This window comes from Oncorhynchus kisutch, linkage group LG8 (assembly GCF_002021735.2).
Source record: "Oncorhynchus kisutch isolate 150728-3 linkage group LG8, Okis_V2, whole genome shotgun sequence".
Lineage (NCBI taxonomy): Eukaryota > Metazoa > Chordata > Actinopteri > Salmoniformes > Salmonidae > Oncorhynchus > Oncorhynchus kisutch.
Genome location: NC_034181.2, coordinates 51,220,216 through 51,246,072, shown reverse-complemented (window position 1 = coordinate 51,246,072; position 25,857 = coordinate 51,220,216). Strand labels below are relative to the sequence as shown.

General features: G+C 40.8%; 1 protein-coding gene across 1 annotated transcript in view; it reads left to right on the top strand.

Moving 5' to 3' along the window:
- The window catches only part of LOC109895575 (MAM domain-containing glycosylphosphatidylinositol anchor protein 1), a 410,076-nt gene that overhangs the window by 171,416 nt on the left and 212,803 nt on the right, over positions 1-25,857 (top strand). The window lies entirely within an intron of this gene.

Sequence of the window (25,857 nt, the reverse complement as noted above, 5' to 3'; positions counted from 1 at the left end):
GGTCTGGATATAAAAAAGAAATATCAGCTTAGTAACAAACCCCCACCTCGTGACCCATGCAACCCCAATAGATAACCGACATACATTAATAGGCTACTGTTGTCTTTTTGATGAAAGAGAGACTGGATCTTAATGACGGGTCAGGGGTCTAGACCCAGGAAAACTTCATTCACACTTCAAGAAATGTCACAGTGTTAGCCCAATTAGCTGGAGAGAGTGAGAACATTCTGCAACCACAATGTCCTGAGAGATTGCTAGCCAGTGGGGAATTCTGACAATTTGGGTAGGGCCCTGGTGGCTGTGATATCACTTCTTACTGGGTACATCAAAGACTTTGACCCAGTAAACCCTAAAAGAGGTCACTGGTAATATCCTGTCCACAGTACATATTTAGAGCCTCGCGGTAAACAATAACACATTATTAACATTGCTTTAGGGTATAAGTTAAGGTCAATGGGCTAGGGGTCAGCCTCTGGAATGTGGCATGCATCCCAAATGGCACCCTATATAGTGCTTTACATTTGACAACCGCCTGAGGATGTGGTCAAAGGTGAGGATGTAGGAACTAAGGTTGGGAAGTGAACGAGGTCTGATAGGAGCTGATGACATCTGGCATTCGGTAAGATGCCTAAGCACTGCAATACCATGCAGTGTGCGAATCAACACATTGCAATGATATCCATTCTTAAGATCTATTTTTAGTTATATCATGGTATACAGTACCAGTCAAAAGTTTTGGCACACATGCTCATTCCAGGGGTTTTCTTTATGTGTCTATTTTCTACATTGTAGAATAATAGTGAAGACATCAAAACTATGAAATAACACAAATGGAATCAAGTAGTAACCAACAAAAGTGTTAAACAATTCAATTCTTCAAAGTAACCACCTTTTGCCTTGATGGCAGCTTTGCACACTCTTGGCATTATCTCAAACCAGCTTCATGAGGTAGTCAGCTGGAATGCATTTCAAGTAACAGGTGTGCCTTGTTAAAAGGACATTTGTGGAATTTGTTTCCTCCTTAATGCATTTTTGCCAATCAGTTGTGTTGTGACAAGATAGCCCTATTTTGATAAAAGTCCATGTAATGGCAAGAACAGCTCAAATAAGCAAAGAGAAACGACAGTCCATCATTACTTTAAGACATGAAGGTCAGTCAATGAGCAGATTAAAAGAACTACAGAACTAAAAGTGGAGTCACAAAAACCATCAAGCGCTATGATGAAACTGGCTCTCATGAGGACCACCACAGGAAAGGAAGACCCAGAGTTACATCTGCTGCAGAGGATACATGTATTACATGCTGTCCAAACCGGACGCGCACAAGTCGATTTTGTTCACCCACACCAGAAGCGATCAGGACATGTAGGTTGAAATATCTGAACCAATTATATAAATTTGGGGTCAGGATGAAAAGCATTAAACATTTATGGCAATTTAGCTAGCTATCTTGCTGTTGCTAGCTAATTTGTCCTGGGATATAAAGAGTGGGTTGTTATTTTACCTGAAATGCACAAGGTCCTCAACTCTGATAATTAATCCACAGATAAAATGTAAATCAAATTTGTTTCTCGTCATCTCTCCTTCCTTCAGGCTTCTTTTTATTCATTGGACTTTATTTGACTGTTGACAACCATCTTCATGATGCATTACTACAACCGACTGGAGTGTGGACGTCAGTTCATCTTTCAAAAACAAATGATGAGATTGCAAGTGTGTAAATGCTTCTAAAAACTAATGAGGAGATTTGAGAGGCGCGTTGAGCGTCACAAATAGAGCCAACTTCTATTTTAACGCCTGACCACACAGATGCTCGCTGTCGCGCAATGATTGAATAACGTATACATTTATTTTGCAACGCATGCGCACGTGACGTGAGCGGTGTGGTCAGCATGTTAGAGTTAACTGCAAGTCAGATTGCATCCCAAATAAATGCTGCAAAGAGTTCAAGTAACAGACACATCTCAACATCAACTGTTCAGAGGAGACTGCGTGAATCATGGTCGAATTGCCGCAAAGAAACCACTAAGGACAATAATAAGAATATACTTGCTTGGGCCAAGAAACACGAGCAACGGACATCAGACCGTTGGAAATCTGTCCTTTGGTCTAATGAGTCCAAATTTGAGATTTTTGGTTTCAACAGCCGTGTCTTTGTGAGACGCAGAGTAGGGGAACGGATGATCCCCACATGTGTGGGTCCCACTGTGAAGCATGGAGGAGGAGGTGTGACGGTGTGGAGGTGCTTTACCGGTGACACTCTTGATGATTTATTTACAATTCAAGGCACACTCCACAGCATTCTGCAGCGATACGCCATCCCATCCGGTTTGCACTTAGTGGGATTATCATTGGTTTTTCAAGAGGACAATGACCCATCCCACCTCCAGGCTGTGTAAGGGCTATTTGACCAAGAAGGAGAGTGATGTAGTGCTGCATCAGATGACCTGGCCTCAACCCAATTGATATGTTTGGGATGAGTTGGACTGCGGAGTGAAGGAAAATCTGTCAACAAGTGCTCAGCATATGTGGGAACTCCTTCAAGACTGTTGGAAAATAATTCCATGTGAAGCTGGTTGAGATAATGCCACGATTGTGCAAAGGGTGGCTACTTTTAAGAATCTAAAATCTGAAATATATGTTTATTTGATTAACACTTTTATGGTTACTACATGATTCCATATGTGTTATTTCATAGTTTTGATGTCTTCACTATTATTCTACAATGTAGAAATGTGTAAGAATTAAGAAAAACCCTTGAATGAGTAGGTGTGTCCACACTTTTGACTGGTACTGTATATTTGTTTTTTTAGCACAGCTGTTGTCCCCTTTACAACAGGGTTGTGTTCATTTTGCTCCAAATATAAAGAATATAAATAAAGAAAACAGTTTGAAACAAACTGAGACTGGACCAATAAAAAACACACATTTTCGGTTTCACCTGCCAAACTTTAAAAAACATTTTCAGTTACCTGCCCTAATGAACTTGATCCACTGGAGCAAGTGGCCTTTGATAGACCTCACAAAGAGAGGGGGAGTCAGTGGTATTTAAATAAAAGTCTCTCTGGAACCTGGAGAGACTTTCTAAAATGGACATTATACACCAGTACCATGGCTGAGGGTGTCCTACAATGTGCCCCGTACCTCACATGGTTGCAGCATGTTGTCCTCAAATGTCCATATGGCTCCCAAGGACATGATGAGGCGATATATATGGGCCACATTTTTCAAACATGAGCTCAGCATTTCCCACAGGGGTTGTGTTGAGAGATGCATCAGTTACAGACTATGCCCTATGGCCTGCAGGCAGGAGGAAAACAATTTTATGACAGCATTTCAAACAAATTGTGTTTTTGAAGGAATGTTCTGTACAGTTTTTTACCAAACATTTGTTATCCAGATTACAAACATGTAGGAGTGTGAAAACCGCGTCCAAACGCGTTCTGCATATCAAAAGCTATGTATGGTAATTTTCCCAGATTTTACCCTCCGTGACAGATTTGGTGATAATCACATTTTCTTTTTCAAAACTACAACAAGCTTTAGATTTCCTGATCTCTGTTTTTCCCACCCCCTGAACATGGGGAATTTAAAAAAGTTGGCGTTCCCAGTTAAAACAGCCATGAGAGTGTAGTTCTGTGTCAGTCAGAGAGCTTCTCTTTACAGTCAGGTAACCCATAGTTTATAGAATGACTCCTGCGGAGTTGGATGATTACAACTTATATTAAGTGTTGTTGAATAGTCAGAATCACCTTTATTTGCCAGGTACATTTACACATATCTGGAATTTGACTTAGTGAGAAGGTGCTGCCAGCAATAGACAATGTACAAAAACCAGTGGAGGCTGCTGAGGGGAGAACGGTTCATAATATGGCCCTGAACGTAACAAATGGAATTGCATTAAACACCTAAAAACCATGTGTTTTTAGGTGTTCCACTGACTCCGCTCCAGTTATTACCACAAGCCCCTTCTCCCCAATTAAGGTGCCACCAACCTCCTGTGATAAAAACAGAATACAGTATCAGAACAGTAAACATTAAACTGTGGAGTTCGTCAGTTTTGTTGGTGAGTGAACGCTGGAGTCAGAGGAACAAGCCAGGAAGAGGAGCCCAGAGATCCCGTCTCCCAAAGCGCAGGAGAGCCCCGGTGTGCGTCGCCCTTCTCCTCCAGTGCAGAGCTTCATAGTCTCGGCTAGTAGACTGACTTGTAGTTATGACATGTCCTTTCGCAATATTTTGATGCATGAAGACAGCATTTCGGGGCACAAACCAGTTGGCAATGTGTCCCCAATATTCAGTAGCTCATCCAGAGTGAAAGTAGTCCGCCTATTGTTGCAAATCCATGAGTAAACAAACAAAAACAACAAAGATTTGAACAGCAACAAAAGCTGGGGAGGTTCGTACGAACACTTACTGTGGAAACTGCCCTGACAGTAATGCCTACAGAGACAGTGTTTGTTGTAACGTGTAAGACAATGCACAAAAGGCTGGAGAAAACAGCCTAAACCAGCTGGGCCAAGAGAACAGATGACAGCAGACAATGTTTTGCTCCTGCTAGCTAATGTTTTTGTATCGGCATAATTGAATATAGTGCTGTTGTGTATCGTTAGACTGCTATCGCTACTAGATCATTTTCGAGTTCTGCCTGGTTTGTGTGTGTCCAGCTAGTGTCCATCTTGCCAGAAGATACCAACTCTACGGATACACTTGTTTAAACTGAGCTGCACTGAAGTCGGAACACAATCATGGTTACATTAAGACACCATGGAGCCTGCGTGAGATGTAGGTCGGAAAATTTACCTCAATGCAGGGATGTGATATGCCACTACTCCAAATTGGACCTTTATCCACATTGCTCCATCGAGAAGATTGAAATACTGCTAGTTTTCCCGGAAAACTTCCCTTTTTGTCCTTATGCTAGCAGTAACCATAGCAGCCATTATGGAATGGCATGTTGTGTTGAACAATAAAAGAGCTGGTTAGCTAGCATGAGTATGAAAAGGGCAGTTTTCCTGGTAAACTAGCAGTATTACAATCTCATCGATGGAGCAGTGTTTGGTGCGGAACATTTTTATTCCTGAATTTATTTAGGCATGCCATAACAAAGAGGTTGAATATTTATTCTGCCCTACAAAGGCAAAACACAGAAACTACACTTTTGGTCCAAATTGAGTTACGACTGAAATCAGGCTTTGTAGTATCTGTTTTATCTTGTGACAAAGTGTCCTGGTTCAAGTATGTTCAATTTCAGAGAAAATGTCATGTGTAAGTTACTGCACTTTGTTTCACCTTGTTTTTATTAATTTAGTTACTCTACCATACAAAGGCAAAGAGCAGTTACTACCCAAATAGTAAAACTGAGAAAAATGTCTTGAAAGTGTATTTGCTGTCCAGCCAAATATGTTGTAGGTACATAAGTGATAATGCACTGATGCATGAACTTATTATGAAGTAATAATTATGCACATCAACCATGACCACTGATTTCACCCCTAAGTCAACTAAACGACCGTACACATTCCAGTTGTGGAAAGCTCTTAGAGACTTACCAAAAAAGACTCACAGCTGAAATCGCTGCCAAGATGTTTCTGCAAAGTATTGACTCAAAACATATGTAAATGAGATACTTCTGAATGTAACTTTCAATACATTTGCTAAAATAACAAAACAATACATGTTTTCACATTGTGTGTGGGTGTAGATGGGTGAGAGAAAATAAGCATTTCATCCATTTTGAATGAAGGCTGTAACACAACAACATGTGGAATAAAAGTCAAAGGGTATGAATACCTTGTGAAGGCACAATTGGGCTACAGGTGATGAGCATTCAAGGTAACATTATGAGCTTCCTTTTATCCTATACATTTTAGTAAGGTTGCTTGAAAAAATGTTGCAGTTGTTCCCATAATAGATAGACCAGGGATATTCAACTTTTACCCATCGAGGTCTGGAGCCTGCTGGTTTTCTGTTCTACTTGAAAATGAATTGCATCCACATGGTGTCCCAAGTCTAAATCAGTCCCTGATTAGATGGTAGCAATGAAAAAAAAGCAGTGGAACTGGCTTTGTGATCCACAGTTGAATTTGAGGGAGATAGACAGTACTGTACGTGGGTGACCTATGTATCACTGACCCTGGATAAGCTAGGCACTGGGCTAACATAGCTAAACTTTTAGGTCAATAATATGCTGTTTTTATTAACACTTTGTTGGCTTTAAAATCATGACAGATATTGAACTAGCTAGTTATACTGTACATACTGTAGGTAGCTTACAAGGTTAGCTGACTTTTCATTATGGCTAGCTACTTCTTATCCCCTATGCTAGCATGCACAGCCAAATATCACTCCAGACATGTCAAAACCATTTTTTTTATATGGCTAGCATTGTAGACCATTTCTCCCCTCTTGCTGCAGCTTTAGCTCATCTCGAAAATAACAGAGGAATGCGTGTGAAAACCAGTGTGCTCCAAACGTTCTAAAAGGTTTTGTCACCAGTGCTTGTTTTGTTGACAATTTTAGTCCTCAAGCACTGTTGCTCCTGCGTCACTCATCTGGTGAGCACCTTTGGTACTCTGCCCAAGCAAGGCATTTGATTGGTTTGAGGAGTTGTGAGACATCACCGATTTACACCTGGGTGTCACTGATTTTCAAATGAAATGAAATCAAATTGTATTTGTCACATGCGCCTAACTGTGAAATGCTTACTTACAAGCCCCAAAACAACAATTTCCCAACCCCCACATGCAAAGCCTCAAGGAAGCTGTAATAATCTCATAATTCTAACAAATTACTTCCTTGTTTGATAAAAGGCTATTTCTTCACTTATTTGTTCAAATTTGTTTACATTTCTGGGCAATTTGGATAACTAGGGCCACTAACAACTTTTTTGTTGAGACAAGTTTCTTTAATTATGTAATTTCTACCAATTGTGCCCGCTGTGATATTTACCAACAGTCCATTTTTTGACTTGGACAGAGTTTCTCAACCCTGGTCCTGGAGTAGGCTAAACCCACAAGATTGCACATTGTTACCCGGGGATGGGAACTCCAGTTCTCAGGGGCCTGATTCGTGTCACACTTTTTCCCCAGCCATATAGCTAACACACCTAATGAAACAAATTGCATTCTAAACTGAATATAATTGGAGTCAGGTGTGTTAGCTGTGGAGTAGTTGATTATTGGGGTTAGGTGTGTTAAGTTAACCTAGACATACATTACACAACAACGAAAATCTTTACATTGTCAGAATATTGTTGTCATCCTGAGGTCTGCAACCGGTGTGCTCACATTACACGAGTTTGCTCACATTGTGAACTGTCTAGACACCTCCCTGTCCTGCGACGATTTCCAGATGTGCCGTGGCATCATTACCAAAAATGGTTTAGAAACTCTGTCATTATGCCTCTGACTCTGTGGCTGTAGCCGAGAATGAGCTGAGTAACAGAGGGAACAAGTCGCATCGTAGCATTACCCCTCACTACACAAGATACGACTGAAAATGTCTGGAATGTCAGAAAAATTGTTGGGACCTAAAATGCGTATCAAGCGTGTGCAATACCTATAATCACGTCTTTCACTCACTCACATTATGTGACCTATGACATCTTGGTCGGAGCCTACAACTTTACATTTACCTATGATCCCAGAAATGTGTTGTGGATCGCAAAATCGTAGCAAGATTGCAGTTTCAAATCGTGTAATGTATGGCCAACTTTAGCTGGAGCGGCGGAAAAGTGTGTCAATCAGACCCCGAGGACTGTGTTTCCCATCCATGTTTTAGCCCGTCACAAGCACAACAAATTCAACTAATGAAGGCTTCTATTCAACTACTTAATTATCAAGGTGGGGGGCATGAACGAGGTGTGCAACCTTGGGAGGACAAACTTCTCTGAGATATTATACTCTTGAACAAATTAAGTCATAAAAAAACAGAAACTATTTCCCATCCACCTTTGTTTGGCAATTCAGCATTCTATTTCATTCCATTGTATGGCGTGCTAAGTCACTTGCGCTGTAATTTCAGCTTGTTTGCCAAGGAGTCGAGAGAACAAATTAGTTTTCGCAACAGGCAATGTGAAAGTAAGTGTCACTCCACAATGACAGCTGCCGCCTTGCATCCAATAAGTCTACTTATTATTGGTGGGTTGTTTTCAGGCATTTGTTCTTTATTGTTTTAGAAACCGACAGAGGAAATAATATTATCAATCCAAACACCTGAAAAGTGACGATTTATGGAACAAAATGCTAAAAGAATGTAGAGCTTCAGAACTATGGAGGGATCTGATCAAAATTCCACAGCCCCTTGAAACACTTGGTCACTCTACTCTATCTACTCCATGCTCCACCTAGCTCTCCTAAACCTTTCTTATCCGTATGGTTTTCAGCGATTAACTTCGTCCACAGTTGGCTGCGTGTGAACCACAATTCCGACGCTGTGTTTTAACGTTTAGAAACATCAATAGTCATTGCATGTGAAACAGTTTTTGAAGCATATGCTGAAATGCCCCTTATCTTTCAAATAAACAAGATACACCTACTGTAGAAGTTTTGCACAGATCCATAGACTGTGTCTGCTTCCAGTTGACAAACTATACTTCCTCCACTGTTACGATTACACACAGGTGTTAGGAGCACTCTAGATAACTAATTAGTACATGTGGCAACCTACATATGTCTTTCGTAAACAAGCGCTGTAAAATGGAGATATGGCTGTGTGGGAACACTTAACCTATAAATATGTGTAATAATTTAACCTTTTGTTTTTTTTAATAATTTCTTACAGATATGAAAGGTATAATTCCTATGTTTCCAAAACTGTACCACAAGCAAAGCGTTTTAACGTTCAGAACGAGCATCGGGGCTCTTAACAAATTTCCCCAGACCAGAAGACTCTTATCGTCAATAGGTGCTAAATGTCGTTAGCGTCTGTGAATGGGCAAGCGACCACCCAAACTTTTTTACTTCGACTCCTTCTCCAACAAGTGAGTGATGATCACATAAAACTGTTTGTCATAAACGGCTCGTAGGATATGTGCACAATATATCAAAGGGCGTTGAGGAAATGAATAATGATGGTAAGTATAACATTGACTTGCAGTATTCTTGGTCCTATATGCTGAGGCAAGGGAATCTGGAAAGTCGAGGAAAACTCGCTCCCCACGAGTCTTGATTCATAGCGGTTGAAAAATCACCAAACAGTTCTGAAAAGGAGCTCAGAAAACAGTCCAAAATGAAACTACTTCTTAGCTTTGCATTTTAAACTCAGATCAGTGTTCTCATTATTTTCCAAATGTAGGCCTTGTGCTTGTTTTTATGCTCTCTTTAAGGCTATGTGTGGATTCTTGAATAATTGACGAGGCGCTAGCTGGATCAAACGCGGATGCCAGCCTCTGTTTGAGAATTTGCTTGAACGCACAGTGAGAGAGAGCGAGCGAGAGGAGCATTTATGTGGTTCTATACAAGCCTGTTTGTGTGTGTGCATACGTTCTTGTGCTGGGATTATTACCATCACTGAAGCTATTACAAATACTGGGCTTCTCTTTCTCCTTTCTCTTGCGTTATTTCCCTCCCTTGGCATGCACAAATGCGGCTTTCTAGCTGGCCTCACAAAAACATCTAATTTGGTGTTCGATTTCATCCATCCTCATCTGTATGATACCCTAACTTGCAGATCTGCTTCACTAGACAAAATGATTGACATACCACCAAAATAAACCTCTAGAACAGGTCATTTTATAAACACTACTGGATATGGCCAACCTGCGCCAAATACCAATACTTTCAATTACATGAGGTGCACTTGATTTAACTCGGCCTGATAAAACAGGAAAGAAAAGTGTAAACTCTGCCAATCCTGCGTTTTATCAAGCACACCTTCAGTATTTGAAAGTAGGCCTATTTGACATAGTATCACCATAAATGGTTGAAAGTTGAGAGGGAAGAGTAGAGAAAGTGATATTCATCTTTTTTTGTCTTCATCCCTATCCCCCACCGCTGCGCAGTTGTCTTCTACTGTACATGGGTTAAAAAGTAGAGGGAAGAGAAGAAAGGAGGGGAGGGATATTCTACACCAGGGGTATTCAAACCTTATCCTATGAGGTCCGTACCAAAGCTGGTGGATAATTGAAGATACTTCATTCAAGTATTTAGTCAGCCACCAATTGTGCAAGTTCTCCCACTTAAAAAGATGGGCCTGTAATTTTCATCATAGGTGCACTTCAACTATGACAGACAAAATGAGAAAAAGGGAGATTATCAATGGTCTTGTATGTCTTTAATTTCCTAATAATTGATTCACAGTTGATTTCTTCAAACCAAGCTGCTTACCTATTGCAGATTCAGTCTTCCCAGCCTGGTGCAGGTCTACAATTTTGCTTCTGGTGTCCTTTAACAGCTCTTTGGTCTTGGCCATAGTGGAGTTTGGAGTGTGACTGAGGTTGTGGACAGGTGTATTTTATACTGATAACAAGTTCAAACAGGTGCCATTAATACAGGTAACGAGTGGAGGACAGAGGAGCCTCTTAAAGAAGAAGTTACAGGTCTGTGAGAGCCAGAGATCTTGCTTGTTTGTAGGTGACTAAATACTTATTTTCCACCATAATTTGCAAATAAATTCATAAAAAATGCTACAATGTGATTTTCTGGATTTTATTTCTCATTTTGTCGGTCATAGTTGAAGTGTACCTATGATGAAAAGTGAAAGTGAAGATATCAAAACTATTATTCCATACCGTTGAAGTCAGAATATTACATACACCTAAGCCAAATACATTTAAACTCAGTTTTTCCACAATTCCTGACATTTAATCCTAGTAAAAATTCCCTGTCTTAGGTCAGTTAGGATCACCACTTTATTTTAAGAATGTGAAATGTCAGAATAATAGTAGAGAGAATAATTTATTTCAGCTTTTATTTCTTTCATCACATTCCCATTGGGTCAGAAGTTTACATACACTCAATTAGAATTTGGTAGCATTGCCTAAAAATTGTTTATCTTGGGTCAAACATTTTGGGAAGCCTTCCACAAGCTTCCCACAATAAGTTGGGTGAATTTTGGCCCATTCCTCCTGACAGAGCTGGTGTAACTGAGTCAGGTTTGTAGGCCTCCTTGCCCGCACACGCTTTTTCAGTTCTGTCCACAAATGTTCTATGGGATTGAGGTCAGGGCTTTGTGATGGCCACTCCAATACCTTGACTTTGTTGTCCTTAAGCCATTTTGCCACAACTTTGGAAGTATGCTTGGGGTCATTGTCCATTTGGAAGACCCATTTGCGACCAAGCTTTAACTTCCTGATCTTTTTAAACGCTTCGCAACGGACAACTTAATGTTGCGATGTTGCTTCAATATATCCACATAATTTTGGTGTCTCATGATGCCATATATTTTGTGAAGTGCACCAGTCCCTCCTGCAGCAAAGTACCCCCACAACATGATGCTGCCACCCCCGTGCTTCACAGTTGGGATGGTGTTCTTCGGCTTGCAAGCATCCCCCTTTTTCCTCCAAACATAACGAGTGTCATTAATCTAAACACTTCTATTTTTGTTTCATCAGACCAGAGGAAATTTCTCCAAAAAGTACGAACTTTGTCCCCATGTGCATTTGCAAACCGTAGTCTGGCTTTTCTATGGCAGTTTTGAAGCGACCTTTCAATTTATGTCGAAATATGACACATTTTACTGTGGCTATATATACTTTTGTATCTGTTTTTCTCTAGCATCTGAACAAGGTCCTTTTCTGTTGTTCTTGGATTGATTTGCACATACCAAAGTACGTTCATCTCTAGGCGACAGAATGCGTCTCCTTCCTGAGCGGTATGACGGCTACATTGTGTTTATACTTGCGCACTATTGTTTGTACAGATGAATGTGGTACCTTCTGGCATTTGGAAATAGCTCCCAAGGATGAACCAGACTTGTGGAGGTCTGCAAAAAATAATTCTTAGCTGATTTCTTTTGATTTTCCCATGATGTCAAGCAAAGAAGCACTGAGTTTGAAGGTAGACCTCGAAATATATCCACAAGTACACCTCCAATTGACTCAAATTATGTTGCAGAAGCTTCTAAAGCCATGAAATAATTTTCTGGAGTTTTTCAAGCTGTTTAAAGGCACAGTCAACTTAGTGTATGTAAACTTCTGACCCACAGGAATTGTGATACAGTGAATCATAAGTTTAATAATCTGTCTGTAAACAATTGTTGGACAAATTACTTATATCATGCACAAAGTAGATGTCTAAACCAACTTGCCAAAACTATAGTTTGTTAACAAGACATTTGTGGTGGTTGAAAAACGAGTTTTAATGACTCCAACCTAAGTGTATGTAAACTTCCGACTTCAACTGTATGTGTTATTTCATACTTTGTAGAAAATGTCAAATGTAGAAAATAGTAAACATAAAGAAAAACCTTTGAATGAGTATGTGTGTCCAAATTCTGACTGGTAGTGTACATACAAGCACCCGCCCCCCCCTCCGACACATAACACACACACACACACACACATACACAATCAATGAAATCTGTCATGCCTATTTTCCTTACACCCCTGCCTCCCATAATGGCTTATTTGCTCCTTCTTGCTCACAGAGCTATTATAGACACTCCGTGTTATTGGAAATCAAAGAGGATTTTGGAAATCAAGCTTCCTCCTCGGGTGATTGGAGACAGCAGAGGTCACACTGTGTTACATGATTAGAAAGAGTGCCCCCTGACCTCTGTCTGTCTCTCTCTCCCTTGCTTCGTCTCTTTGCTCCCCTCTCTCTCTAGTTGCATCCTGATTCTCCACCCAACATTTCTCTTTCACCATCCTCCCTCCATTGCTCTCTCTTTCCTCTCTCTCTAGTTAGCAGTATCCTCATTCTCCACCCAACATCCCTCTTTCTTTCGCCTTACTATCCTCTCTTGCTTCCTTTCCATCATTCCCTCCTTACCTTCTCCCTCTTGCTTTCTTTCTCCCTCTTCTGGTCCTCTGGCATTGGCTAATTAACTCTGAATTGACTGCAGCATAGCTCAGTGTAGAGACAAGTCACCCAAAGACACTGATCTTAATGTCAGTTTTACCTTTAATTGTTAAAGTGATGCTCTGGAACTTTTGTATAATTGTAGCCAGTACGTTTGTGGTGCTCACGAGCCAAAATGGATCCCTGTTTTCTTGTGTACTACATCATCCATTTCATACGATATGTTACGTCCTTCAATTAAAAATATATATATATTTGGGTTTGCAATTCGTATGATATTTTACGTATCCAATTCCAACAATATGTTAAAAGTTAGTTGTGCTTAAGATTCCGGACTCCATCTAAAAGACATTTTCCCCCTGGAGCTGCAGGCCAATTATCTGTCCTTCACACCTGCTTGTTTTAATCTCATCCACCTAGCTCAGGTGTGACCCACTCATTCCATGGAGGGCCAAGAATCCCAGGCAAGTGTCTGCTGGTTGTTTTTTTTCCCTTTCAATTAAGACAAACAACCAGGTGAGGGAAGTTCCTTACTAATTAGTGACCTTAATTCATCAATCAAGTAGGGAGGAATGACAACTTGCAGACACTCGGCTCTCTGCGGAATGTGTTTGACATGTGACCTCCCTTGAAACCTTTACAATGCCACTCTCAGGTCGTATACTGGCTGGAAGTTTGTTTAAATTATTTTTAGCAACCAGAAAAATACGTCTTCACCTGTTTGGAAACAGAGACTGTTAGTTTACAAGCAATGTTAATGGCGTCTTTCAGAAAGTCTGTTAACTAGAAAATTATCCAATGTTCCGGGCTTGAGTTAAATCAAGTTAAATCACTTATTTAAAGTGTATTTAGTAGTCATATCACTTTAGGTTAAACTGTAGGGTGACATGCCTCGACACCACCGCTGGTTACACTCTCTCCTAGTTCTTCCTGACTAACCTTCCTGTCTAGGCACTGTGGAGGTGCCCTGTCCCTCCAAGCCCCACATAAGAGCCTCACTCTTGCCCCAGTTTACCCTAGCCAAAGATGCCCCCTTGTACACCCTCAAACTAGTCTCCAGAGCCTGTACAGTAGGTCCTGCTCATCTCTAACTATCACTGAGACGTCATCAGCGTATGCTGACACTGCTACCCTATCCCTGTCCCCAACCCTATAACTGGCAAACAAACCCCCTGGAGCCTCTGGCATAGCAGGCCCAGAAGAATGGACTCGATAGCAAGAGTGTATAGCTGCCCCGACAAAGGGAATCCCAGGCAAATGCCCCGCCCTACCCAGACTGGCCTACTGAGCCTCCCCCACCTTGACCATGCATGAAGCCCCATACAGTATTTTAACACAGGCCACTGCATTGTCTCCACAACCAAAAAGAGACAGCACATTGAACAGATATTAAGGTCCACCCTATCAAAATCTTTCTCCTGGTATAAGGAAACCAAAGTTCACATTTGAAAGCCTTGACAGGTCCAGCATTTACTGTATGTCCTTGATTATGAACAGATTGTCCGTGATTAATCGTCCAGGTACGCAGTGCATTTGGTCCTTGTGCACAACAGTGTCCAGGTGAGACTTGAGTCTGTTAGCGAGGACCTTCGCAAAGACCCTATAGTCCACAGAGAGCAATGCCACAGGCCTTCAGTTCTTTTGGTCGCGAGAGTTAATACAGCCCTCCAACAACTTAGCGGCAAGTCCCCTACCCCGACACACTTACGCAACAAGCAAAACAAGTCATGTCCAATAATTCCCCAGAACATCTGAAGGCAGACTGTTAAGCCCCGGGGCGTGGTCGGAGGCCATCTGAGAGATGGCGATAGAGAAAGTTTAGGATGGTCCAAGAGCAAAGCCTGAGAAAACACAAGATAAGAGTTCTGCCCTATACAAATTAGAGTACAACTCCATAGCCTGCTCCCGCATCTCCCCCACAACAGAAGTTACACACACGCCCATCAGACAAAACAAAACAATATATTTGCCTCTCTGATTTTCCAACCCAAAGAAAAAAGAGCTGGGAGTGTCCATCTCTTTCAACATAGAAAATCTAGCTCATACAAGTGATCCTTTTGCTTTCATCTGAAAGAAAGCACCCAGGTCCCTGTGTAGTTCAGATAGATTCGCTTACCCCACCAGCTCTGCCTCCACCTCATTTATGCTACGCTTAACTGTACACTCCCGGGGCCTCATTTATGAATCATGCGTAGGCACAAATTTGTGCGTAAACCATGCCTGTGTTGGATCATTTCCATGCAAAGTGTGAGATTTATCAGTATGAACGTTTGCTTGAGTGTGCATACATTTACGCACAGCCATGACCATGTCTACGCACAGTGACAAGTGGTAGAATAAGGGAACTGTTGGTCAAGCTGAGAATGGAGAAAAATAATAATAATTTTATCTGAAATTGTGGGAGGAATAATTCAATATTTTGTGAATACAACAGGTACAACAAATAATAATACAACAAATAATTAAAGAGCAGCAGTAAAATAATAATCGCGAGGCTATATACAGGGGGTACCGGTACAGAGTCAATGTGTAGGGGCACCGGTTAGTCAAGGTAATTGAGGTAATATATACATGTGGGTAGAGTTGTTATTAAAGTGACTATGACTAGATAAGAGTAGTGGCAGCGTATCAGAAGGGGAGCAATGCAAATAGTCTGGGTAGTCATTTGATTAGATGTTCAGTAGTCTTATGGCTTGGGGGTAGAAGCTGTCTTGAAGCCTCCTGGACCTAGACTTGGCTCTCTGGTACCGCTTGCCGTGCGGTAGCAGAGAGCACAATCTATGACTAGTGTGGCTGGAGTCTTTGACAATTTTTAGGGCATTCCTCCGACACCACCTGGTATAGAGGTCCTGGATGGCAGGACGATTGCCCAAGTGATGTACTGGGCCGTACGCACTACCCTCTGTAGTGCTTTGCGGTCGGAGGGCGAGCAGTTGCCATACCAGGCAGTGATGCAACCAGGATGCTCTATATGGTGCAGCTGTCTTTCAGTCTCCTGAGCGGGAATACGTTTTGTTATGCCCTCTTCATGACTGTCTTGGTGTGCTTGGACCATGTTAGTTTGTTGGTGATGTGGACACCAAGGAACATGAAGCTCTCAACCTGCTCCACTCAACCTCGTCGATGAGAATGCTCAATCCTCCTTTTCCTGTAGTCCATAGTGACACCTAAGTCTTGATCACATTGAGGGATCTGTTGGGGCTGTATGCAAATTGGAGTGTTTCTGGGATAATTGTGTGATGTCAGCCATGACCAGCCTTTCAAAGCACTTCATGGCTACAGACATGAGTGCTACGGGTCAGTAGTCATTTAGGCAGTTTCCCTTAGTGTTCTTGGGCACAAGGACTATGGTGGTCTGCTTGAAACATGTTGGCATCACAGACTCAGACAGGGGGAAGTTGAAAAAGTCAGGGAAGACACTTGCCAGTTGGTCAGCGCATGCTCTCATGCAGAACATATTCTAGTCTGTGCTAGCAAAACAGTCCTGTAGCTTAGCATCTGCTTCATCTGACCACTTTTTTATAGATCGAGTCACTGGTGCTGCCTGCTTTATTTTTGCTTGTAAGCAGGAATCAGGAGGATAGAGTTATGGTCAGATTTGCCAAATGGAGGGTGAGGGAGAGCTTTGTACACATCTCTGTGTGTGGAGTAAAGGAGTTTTTTCCCCTCTGGTTGCACATTTAACATGCTGGTAGAAGTTTGTAAAACGGATTTAAGTTTACCTGCATTAAAGTCCCAGAGTGTTTTCCTCTTTGCTTATGGTGGTATACAGCTCATTGAGTGTGGTCTTAGCACCTGCATCGGTCTGTGGTGTTATGTAGACAGCTACGAAAAATACAGAAACTCTCTAGGTAGATAGTGTGGTCTACAGCTTATCATGAGATACTCTACCTCAGGCGAGCAAAACCTTGAGACTTCCTTAGATATCATGCACAAACTGTTGTTTACAAAAAATACTTAGACTGCCACCCCTTGTCTTACCAGATGTTGCTGTTCTATCCTGCCGATACAGTGTATAACCCGCCAGCTGTATGTTATTCATGTCGTTGTTCAGCCACGACTCGGTGACACAAGTTATTATAGAAATTACAGACTGAGATAATGAGAAATTGAATGAGAGATGGTTGATCTTGCTCTGTTGGAAATATTTGGCACACTGCATTTAGCAGAGAGCTTGTTTTTAGAGACAGGTGGGACTTTTTTGCAGAATGTACAGATTGGCTCATCAGATATTGTTTTCCAAAATAAATCTTGTAGGATGTTTGCAAAGATTTAAGACCTACTTTAAAAGGGCAAATGCATGCCATTTGCGTTGTTATCCACCCTCTGGTTTTTGGCAGTGGCAACTTGCCAATCGTGCATCTCACAACCCACAATGAGCCAATGTTTTGGATGCAAAACAAGCTGTAACATACTATTTCTGTACACCATTGCACAACAGGTTGATGGTAAAGATGGGTTTCTTAGCAATTAATGGGCTCCTAAATACGAGCCTTGGGCAAAGCAATTCAAAAGGTGCAAATTGTCAAGGTTGATGGATAATTTTAAATATGCAATTGGACCATAAACAGATATGACTCATTAACCCATACAGTCCAAATAATGATGATCCACACTTCTTTGAAAATCTAATAATTTATCAACCCTAAAAGCAATACAAGACTCTATTATTATGGTGGGAGATTATAATAGGGTTTAAAATACCTCTATGGACAGTAAAGAAAATCACACTACAAACTATCACCCTCATGCAGTTAGTGAGATATACATTGCGGAGGCTCAATCAAGCTAGTCATCTTGATTACCTTCTTATGTCATTCTATCTGGCTCCAAAAGTTTAAAAAGTGCTGATAGGGGACAGAATGCGGTCGGACTATCAAATAATTGGCATATATCCACGTGGGCGAGGATATTGGAAATTGAATCAAAGCCTACTGGATGATAACTTGTTTTTAACTAGGACAGAATCATTTATAACGGACTTTTCTCATATAACATAGGTACAGCAGATCCCCCTTATTCTATCGGACACTTTTAAATGTGCGTTTAGAGGCCAAGCCATCCAGTACTGATCTCTAAAACAAAAGCAATTTAGGTCAACAGAGTCCATATTAACAAAGGAAATGGAAGGACTAACAGTACAGATAGCAATAAAAACTGTACCATAGAGGCTCACAATAATTAGAGGAAAAGCAAAAATAACTTATTCAAGAAAAATCAAGTGTAATATATATATTTTTTTAAAGCGAACTGGATGGAATATGGGGAAAAATGTACCAAATTATGTCACAAAAAATATTTTGAAACAGGAAGTAAAGTACTTAAAGCATACATTTTTCCATCGGCAAAATTGTTTTTCTCTATTAATAATGTACATTAACCACTGTGCAGAAAGACTCATGTGAAGGCCAAATTACAGAGGAGGAACTTCTTGATGCAATTAAAGCCTTTAAGTGTGGGACAACTCCAGGCCTGGATGGCATACCAGTGGAGGTGTACCAGACCTTTTTTTTATCTACTCAGAGTTCCGTTTATTAGTATGTTATCAGACACTCAACAAGGTCTGATTTCATTATTACAAAAATAGGATCCAAGTGGTAAATATAAAGATACAGTCCATTTAAAAAATGTAAGGCCTCTTGCAAAGATTCCAGCAATATGCATAGAATTGAAAAGTTATTGTCGGATATTATTCATTCTAATCAGACATGTAAATGCCTGGAACATTTACATTTTTAGAATCTCTTATAAAATGGTTTAAAGTTATAGTAACCCTAGGTGTAAAAGAGTAAATAACGGCTACTTCTCAGAAAGATTTAGACTGTCAAGAGGAGTAAAACAAGGTTGTCTACTATCAGCATACATATTTATTATCGGCATTGAAATGTTAGCTGTTAAAATCAGATCCAACAATAAAATCAAGGGGTTTGAAATCCAGGGCTTAAAAACAAAGGTGTCATTGTACACTGATGATTCATGGTTAATTTTAAATGCACAATTTGGATCCCTCGGGATCTAGATCCTTTTTTAAAACCTCTGGATTACAACGAAATTGTGATAAATACTATATTATGTGGGTTACCAATAGAATGGTCTGACGGTGAGTTGGTATTTGATTAGGAGGGGGGGGAGAGCATTAGATACTCTTCCTGGGGTCCACACAAAACATGACATACAGACATACAGTGCATTCAGAAAGTATTTAAACCCCATAACTTTTTACACATTTTGTAACATTACAGCCTTATTCTAAAATGGATTAAATATTTTTTTTTCCCTCATCAATTTACACACAATTCCCCATAATGCAAAGCAAAAACAGGTTTGTAGAAATGTTTGCAAATGTATAAAAATAACATGGAAATATCACATTTACTCTGGAGCTCTGTCAGAATGACCATCAGGCTCTTGGTCACCTCCCTGACCAAGGCCCTTCTCCCTCGATTGCTCAGTTTGGCCAGGCGGCCATCTCTAGGAAGAGTATTGGTGGTTCCAAACTTCTTCCATTTAAAAATGATGGAGGCCGCTGTGTTCTTGCGGACTTTCAATTCTGCAGACATTTTTGGGTACCCTTCCTCAGAAGGGTGCCTCCACACAATCCTGTCTTGGAGCTCTACGGACAATTCCTTTAACCTCATGGCTTGGTTTTTACTTTGACATGCACTGTCAACTGTGGGACCTTAAATAGACCGGTGTGTGCCTTTCTAAATCATGTCCAATCAATTGAATTTACCGCAGGTGGACTCCAATCAAGTTGTAGAAACATCAAGGATGATCAATGGAAACAGGATGCACCTGAGCTAAATTTGGTGTGTCATAGCAAAGGCTCTGCAAACTTATGTAAATAAGGTATTTCTGTTTTATTTTTTATACATTTGCAAAAATGTCTAAACCTGTTTTCGCTTTGTCTTTATTGGGTATTATGTATAGATTAATTTAATGCATTTCATAATAAGGCTGTAACGTATCAAAATGTGTAAAAAGGGCAGGGGTTTGAATACTTTACGAATGCACTGTAATACGGAACATTAATAGACAAGAACAGCTCATGGACAAACTATCAATGAAAAAATACATTTTAAAAAGGCATACGTAGCCTACATATCAATACCAATACATACACACAAACTATCTAGGTCAAATAGGGGAGAGGTGTTGGGCCGTGAGGTGTAGATCTGTTTTGCTGTCCATTTGAATAATATGAGATGGAACGGAGTTACATGCAATAATGGCTCTATATAATACTGTACACTTTCCATTTTATTTGGACTGGCAAGCCAGACATAATTAACAGGGCCCATTTTATATAATGAATATGAATTCGGAGGGAATTATATATAATTTATTATATATTGAAGCATTAGATCTCTCACTAAAGGGGTCATTCATACAAAAGTTATACTTAAATCCGAATTGATTCACTCGCTAAATTAGTAAGAATGTCTCTCCCTTTATTCCGATTACATTCCGATTGAAAAGTTAATAATCTCAAAAATATCGCTATTTTAAAAAACAAACCATAGAAAGTTAAACTCAAATATACAGTGGGAAGAACAAGTATTTGATACACTGCCGATTTTGCAGGTTTTCCTACTTACAAAGCATGTAGAGGTCTGTCATTTTTTTAATCATAGTTACACTTCAACTGTGAGAGACGGAATCTAAAACAAAAATCCAGAAAATCACATTGTATGATTTTTAAGTAATTAATTAGCATTTTATTGCATGACATAAGTATTTGATCACCTACCAACCAGCAAGAATTCAAGCTCTCACAGACCTGTTAGTTTTTCTCCACTCATTACCTTTAATCAAACTGGATGGACATCAGAAATAAATGGGAGACGTTGAGGGTAGAGGAGGGACTAAAAACAAATAAAATATAACTTTTAAAATATATTGTGTCTGTAAAATGTATATATTATGTATAAGATGGAAGTAGAAGCCAAAGTGCATTTGTTTGCTCCAATTAGGGGAGTGTGGTAGGGTTAGTGGAAAACAATAAAGGAAAATATATTTTTAAACTATATGTAATATATACAGTACCAGTCAAAAGTTTGGACACACCTCATTCAAGAGTTTTTCTTTATTTATACTATTTAATACATTGTAGATTAATAGTGAAGACATCAACACTATGAAATAACACATATGGAATCATGTAGAAACCAAAATAGTGATGAACAAAAATATATTTTATATTTGAGATTCTTCAAAGTAGCCACCCTTTGCCTTGATGACAGCTTTGCACACTCTTGGTATTCTCTCAACCAGCTTCACGAGGTGGTCACCTGGAATGCATTTCAGTTAACTTGTTGAGTGTAAGGGGCAGTATTTTGATGTTTGGATGAAACACGTACCAAAATGAAACTGACTATTTCTCAGGCCCAGGATCTAGAATATGCATATAATTGTCAGATTAGGATAGAAAACACTCTAAAGTTTCCAAAACTGTCAAAATATTGTCTGTGAGTATAACAGAACTGATATTGCAGGTGAAAACCTGAGGACAATCCAGCCAGGACGTGCTGTTTTTCCTGAAACATCTCTGTTTCATTGCATGCCTTCCCTCCATTTAAAGGGATATCAACCAGATTCTTTTCCCTATGGTTTCCACATGGTCTGAACAGGCTTTAGACATTATTTTGATAAAATGAGCACGAAAGATCACATCGCGTCAGTGGATGGCTGGGTGCCAGCAGCGTTTTGCATGCGCCAACAGAGTGGAGCAGACATATTCTCTCTCACTCCTATTGAAAAAGCTACGGTCCGGTTGAAATATTATCGATTATATATTGTAAAAACAACCTGAGGATTGATTATAAAAAACGTTTGACATGTTTCTACGAACTGTACGGATACTATTTAGAATCCTTTCCCGTCATTACCGCTCGAGCCTGTGGATTTCTGAACATAACGCGCCAAACAAATGGAGGTATTTTGGATATAAAAATAATCTTTATGGAACAAAAGGAAAATCTATTGTGTCACTGGGAGTCTCGTGAGTGCAAACATCCGAAGAGCATCAAAGGTAAGCGATTCATTTAATTGCTTTTCTGACTTTCGTGACCAATCTACTTTGCTGCTAGCTGTTTGTAATGTTTTGTCTGCTGAGAGAGATGTCCTTACATAAACGCTTGGTATGCTTTCGCCGAAAAGCTTTTTTACTATATTGCACTTGTGATTTCATGAAAATTAAATATTTTTAGTCATTTAATTTGAATTTGGTGCTCTGCAATTCAGAGGATGTTGCTGAAAATGATCCCGCTAACGGGATGGGTGCGTCAAGAAGTTTTAACAAGTGTGCCTTGTAAAAGTATTCTGACCAATTTGCTGACAGTTCGAGTCAAAAGTTTGGACACACCCACTAATTCCAGGGTTTTTCTTTATTTTTTTATATTTTTTTTACATTGTAGATTAATAGCAAAGACATGACCACACTGTCTGTGTGGGTGGACCATTTCAGATCTTCAATGATGTGTACGCCGATGAACTTAAAGCTTTCCACCTGCTCCACTGCGCTCCAGTCAATGTGGATAGGGGCGTGCTCCCTCTGCTGTTTCCTGAAGTCCACGATTAGCTCCTTTTGTTTTGTCGACATTGAGTAAGAGGTTATTACCCTGGCACCACACTCCCGGCCCTCACCTCATATCTGTAGGCTGTCTCGTCATTGTTGGTAATCAGGCCTACTACTGTTGTGTCTTCTGCAAACTTGATGATTAAATTGGAGGCGTGCGTGCCCAAGTCGTCATGGGTGAACAGGGAGTACAGGAGGGGGCTGAGAAAGGACTCTTGTGGGTACCCTGTGTTGAGGATCATCGAAGTGGAAGGGTTGTTTCCTATCTTCACCACCTGGAGGGAAGCCCGTCAGGAAGTCCAGGACCCAGTTGCACAGGGCGTGGTTCAGACCCAGGCACCCCAGCTTAATAATGAGCATGGAGGGTACTATGATGTTGAATGCTGAGCTATAGTCAATTAACAGCATTCTTACATAGGTATTCGTCTTGTCCAGATGGCATAGGGCAGTGTGCAGTGCGATGACGATTGTATCATCTGTGGATCTGTTGGGGCGGTAAGCAAATTGAAGTGGGTAAGGTAGAGATGAGGTGATCCTCAACTAGCCTCTCAAAGCACTTCATGATGATGAAGTGACAGAAGTGAGTCTTACGGGGTGATATTCATCTACTTCAGTTATCTTTGCTTTCTTGGGTACAGGAACAATGGTGGACATCTTGAAGCAAGTGGTAAACACTCTAACCAGCTGGTCTACACATGCTATGAGGACTTGGCTATGGATGCCGTCTGGGCCGTCAGCCTTGCGAGGGTTAACACGCTTAAATGTCATACGCAGGTTGTCCACAGAGAAGGAGAGCCCAGAGTTGCACTGTGTTATCCTCACAGCGGGCGAAGAAGATGTTTAGCTTGTCCAGAAGCAAGACGTTGGTGTCTGCGACGTGGCTGGTTTTCCCTTTGTAGTTTATGAATGTCTGTAGACCCTGCCACATACGTCTCATGTCTGAGCCGTTGAATAGTGACTTCACTTTGTCTCTATACTGACATTTTGCCTGTTTGATTGCCTTACGGGGGGAATAACTACTCTGTTGTTATTCTGCAATTTTCCCAATCACCTCGCCATGGTTAAATGCGGTGGTTCACACTTTCAGTTTAACACGAATGCTGCCATCTGTCCATTGTTTTTGGTTAGGGTAGGTTTTAATAGCAACAGTGGGTACAACATCTCCTATACACTTCCTTGTAAACTCAGTCACCATATCTGTATAATCGTCAATGTTATTCTCAGAGGCTAAGTGGAACATATCCCAGTTTGTGTGATCAGAATAATCTTGAAGTGTCAATTCTGATTGGTCAAACCAGTACTGAATAGCCCTTAGCACGGGTAATTCCTGTTTGAGTTTCTGCCTATAGGAAGGGATGAGCAAAATGGAGGCATGATCAGATTTGCTGAACAGAGGGCAGTGGTCGAGGGCCTTGTAGGCGTTGGAGTAGCAGAGGTCGAGTGTTTTAGCAGCACAAGTACTATAGTACAGTCAATGTGTTGATTGAACGTCGGTAGAGTTTTCCTCATACAGTGGCTTGCGAAAGTATTCACCCCCCTTGGCATTTTTCCTATTTTGTTGCCTTACAACCTGGAATTAAACTTGGTTTTTGGGGGTTTGTATCACTTTACCAATATATTTTTTGTGAAACGAACAAGAAATATGACTCAAAAACAGAACTTGAGTGTACATAACTAATCACCCCCCCCCCCCCCCCCCCCCCCAAAGTCAATACCTTGTAGAGCCACCTTTTGCAGCAATTACAGCTGAAAGTATCTTGGGATATGTCTCTATAAGCTTGGCATATCTAGCCACTGGGATGTTTGCCCATTCTTCAAGGCAAAACTGCTTCAGCTCCTTCAAGTTGGATGGGTTCTGCTGGTGTACGACAATCTTTGAGTCCTACCACAGAGGTATGGGCTGACTAGGCCATTGTAAGACATGTAAAATGTTTCTCCTTAAACCACTCAAGTGTTGCTTTAGCAGTACCTGCCGATTAAAAAAAACATCATGGTGTTCTCGGGGTGATGAGATTTTGGGTTTGCGCCAGACATAGCGTTTTCCTTGATGGCCAAAATGCTCAATTTTAGTCTCATCTGAAAAGAGTACCTTCTTCCATATCTTTGGGGAGTCTCCCACATGCCGTTTGGCAAACACCAAACTTGATGGCTTATTTTTATCTTTAAGCAATGCCTTTTTCTGGCCACTCTTCCGTAAAGCCCAGCTCTGTGGAGGGTATGGCTTAAAGTGGTCCTATGGACAGATACTCCAATCTCCGTTATGGAGCTTTGCAGCTCCTTCAGGGTTATCTTTGGTCTCTTTGTTGCCTCTCTGATTAATGCCCTCCTTGCCTGGTGTGTGAGTTTTGGTGGGTGGCCCTCTCTTGGCAGGTTTGTTTAAATAATGGATTTAAAGGTGCTCCGTGGGATCTGTACTTCTCCAAAACATTGTCCCTGACCTGTTTGGAGAGCTCCTTGGTCTTCATGGTGCCACTTGCTAGGTGGTCCCCCTTGCTTAGTGGTGTTGCAGACTCTGGGGACTTTCAGAACAGGTGTGTGTACATATCCTGAGATCATGTGACAGATCATGTGACACTTAGATTGCACACAGGTGGACTTTATTTATTTAACTAATTATGTGACTTCTGAAGGTAATTGGTTGCACCAGATCTTATTTAGGGGCTTCATAGCAAAGGGGGTGAATACATATGCACGTTTTTTCTTTTTTTGAAACAAGTTAGTCCAAATTGGTGAAATGAAAAAACTGTTTTTGTTTATGTACATTACATGAAATCCAAATTAAATTACAGGTTGTAATGCAACAAAATAGAACAACGAAAAGGGGGATGAATCCTTTGCAAGGCACTGTATTTGCCTTGTTAAAATCACCAGCTGCAATAAATGCGGCCTCCGGTTATGTGGTTTCCAGTTTGCATAAAGTCCAGTGAAGTTCTTTGAGGGTCGTTGTGGTATCGGCTTGAGGGGGAATATACACAGCTGTGACGATAACTGAAGATTTTTCTCTTGGGAAGTGATACTGTCGGGATTTGATTGTGAGGTATTCTAGGTCGGGTGAACAAAAGGACTAGAGTTTCAGGATGTTATCACAATCACACCATGAGTGGTTAATCATGAAACATACACCACCGCTCTTCTTCTTCCCGGAGAGTTCTTTATTCCTGTCTGTGCGATATACTGAGAACACAGCTGGCTGTATGGACAAAGACAGTTTATCCTGAGAGAGCCATGTTTCCGTGAAACAGAGTATGTTACACTCCCTGATGTCTCTCTGGAAGGAGATTCTCGCCCTGAGCTCGTCTTCTTTATTATCTAGAGACTGAA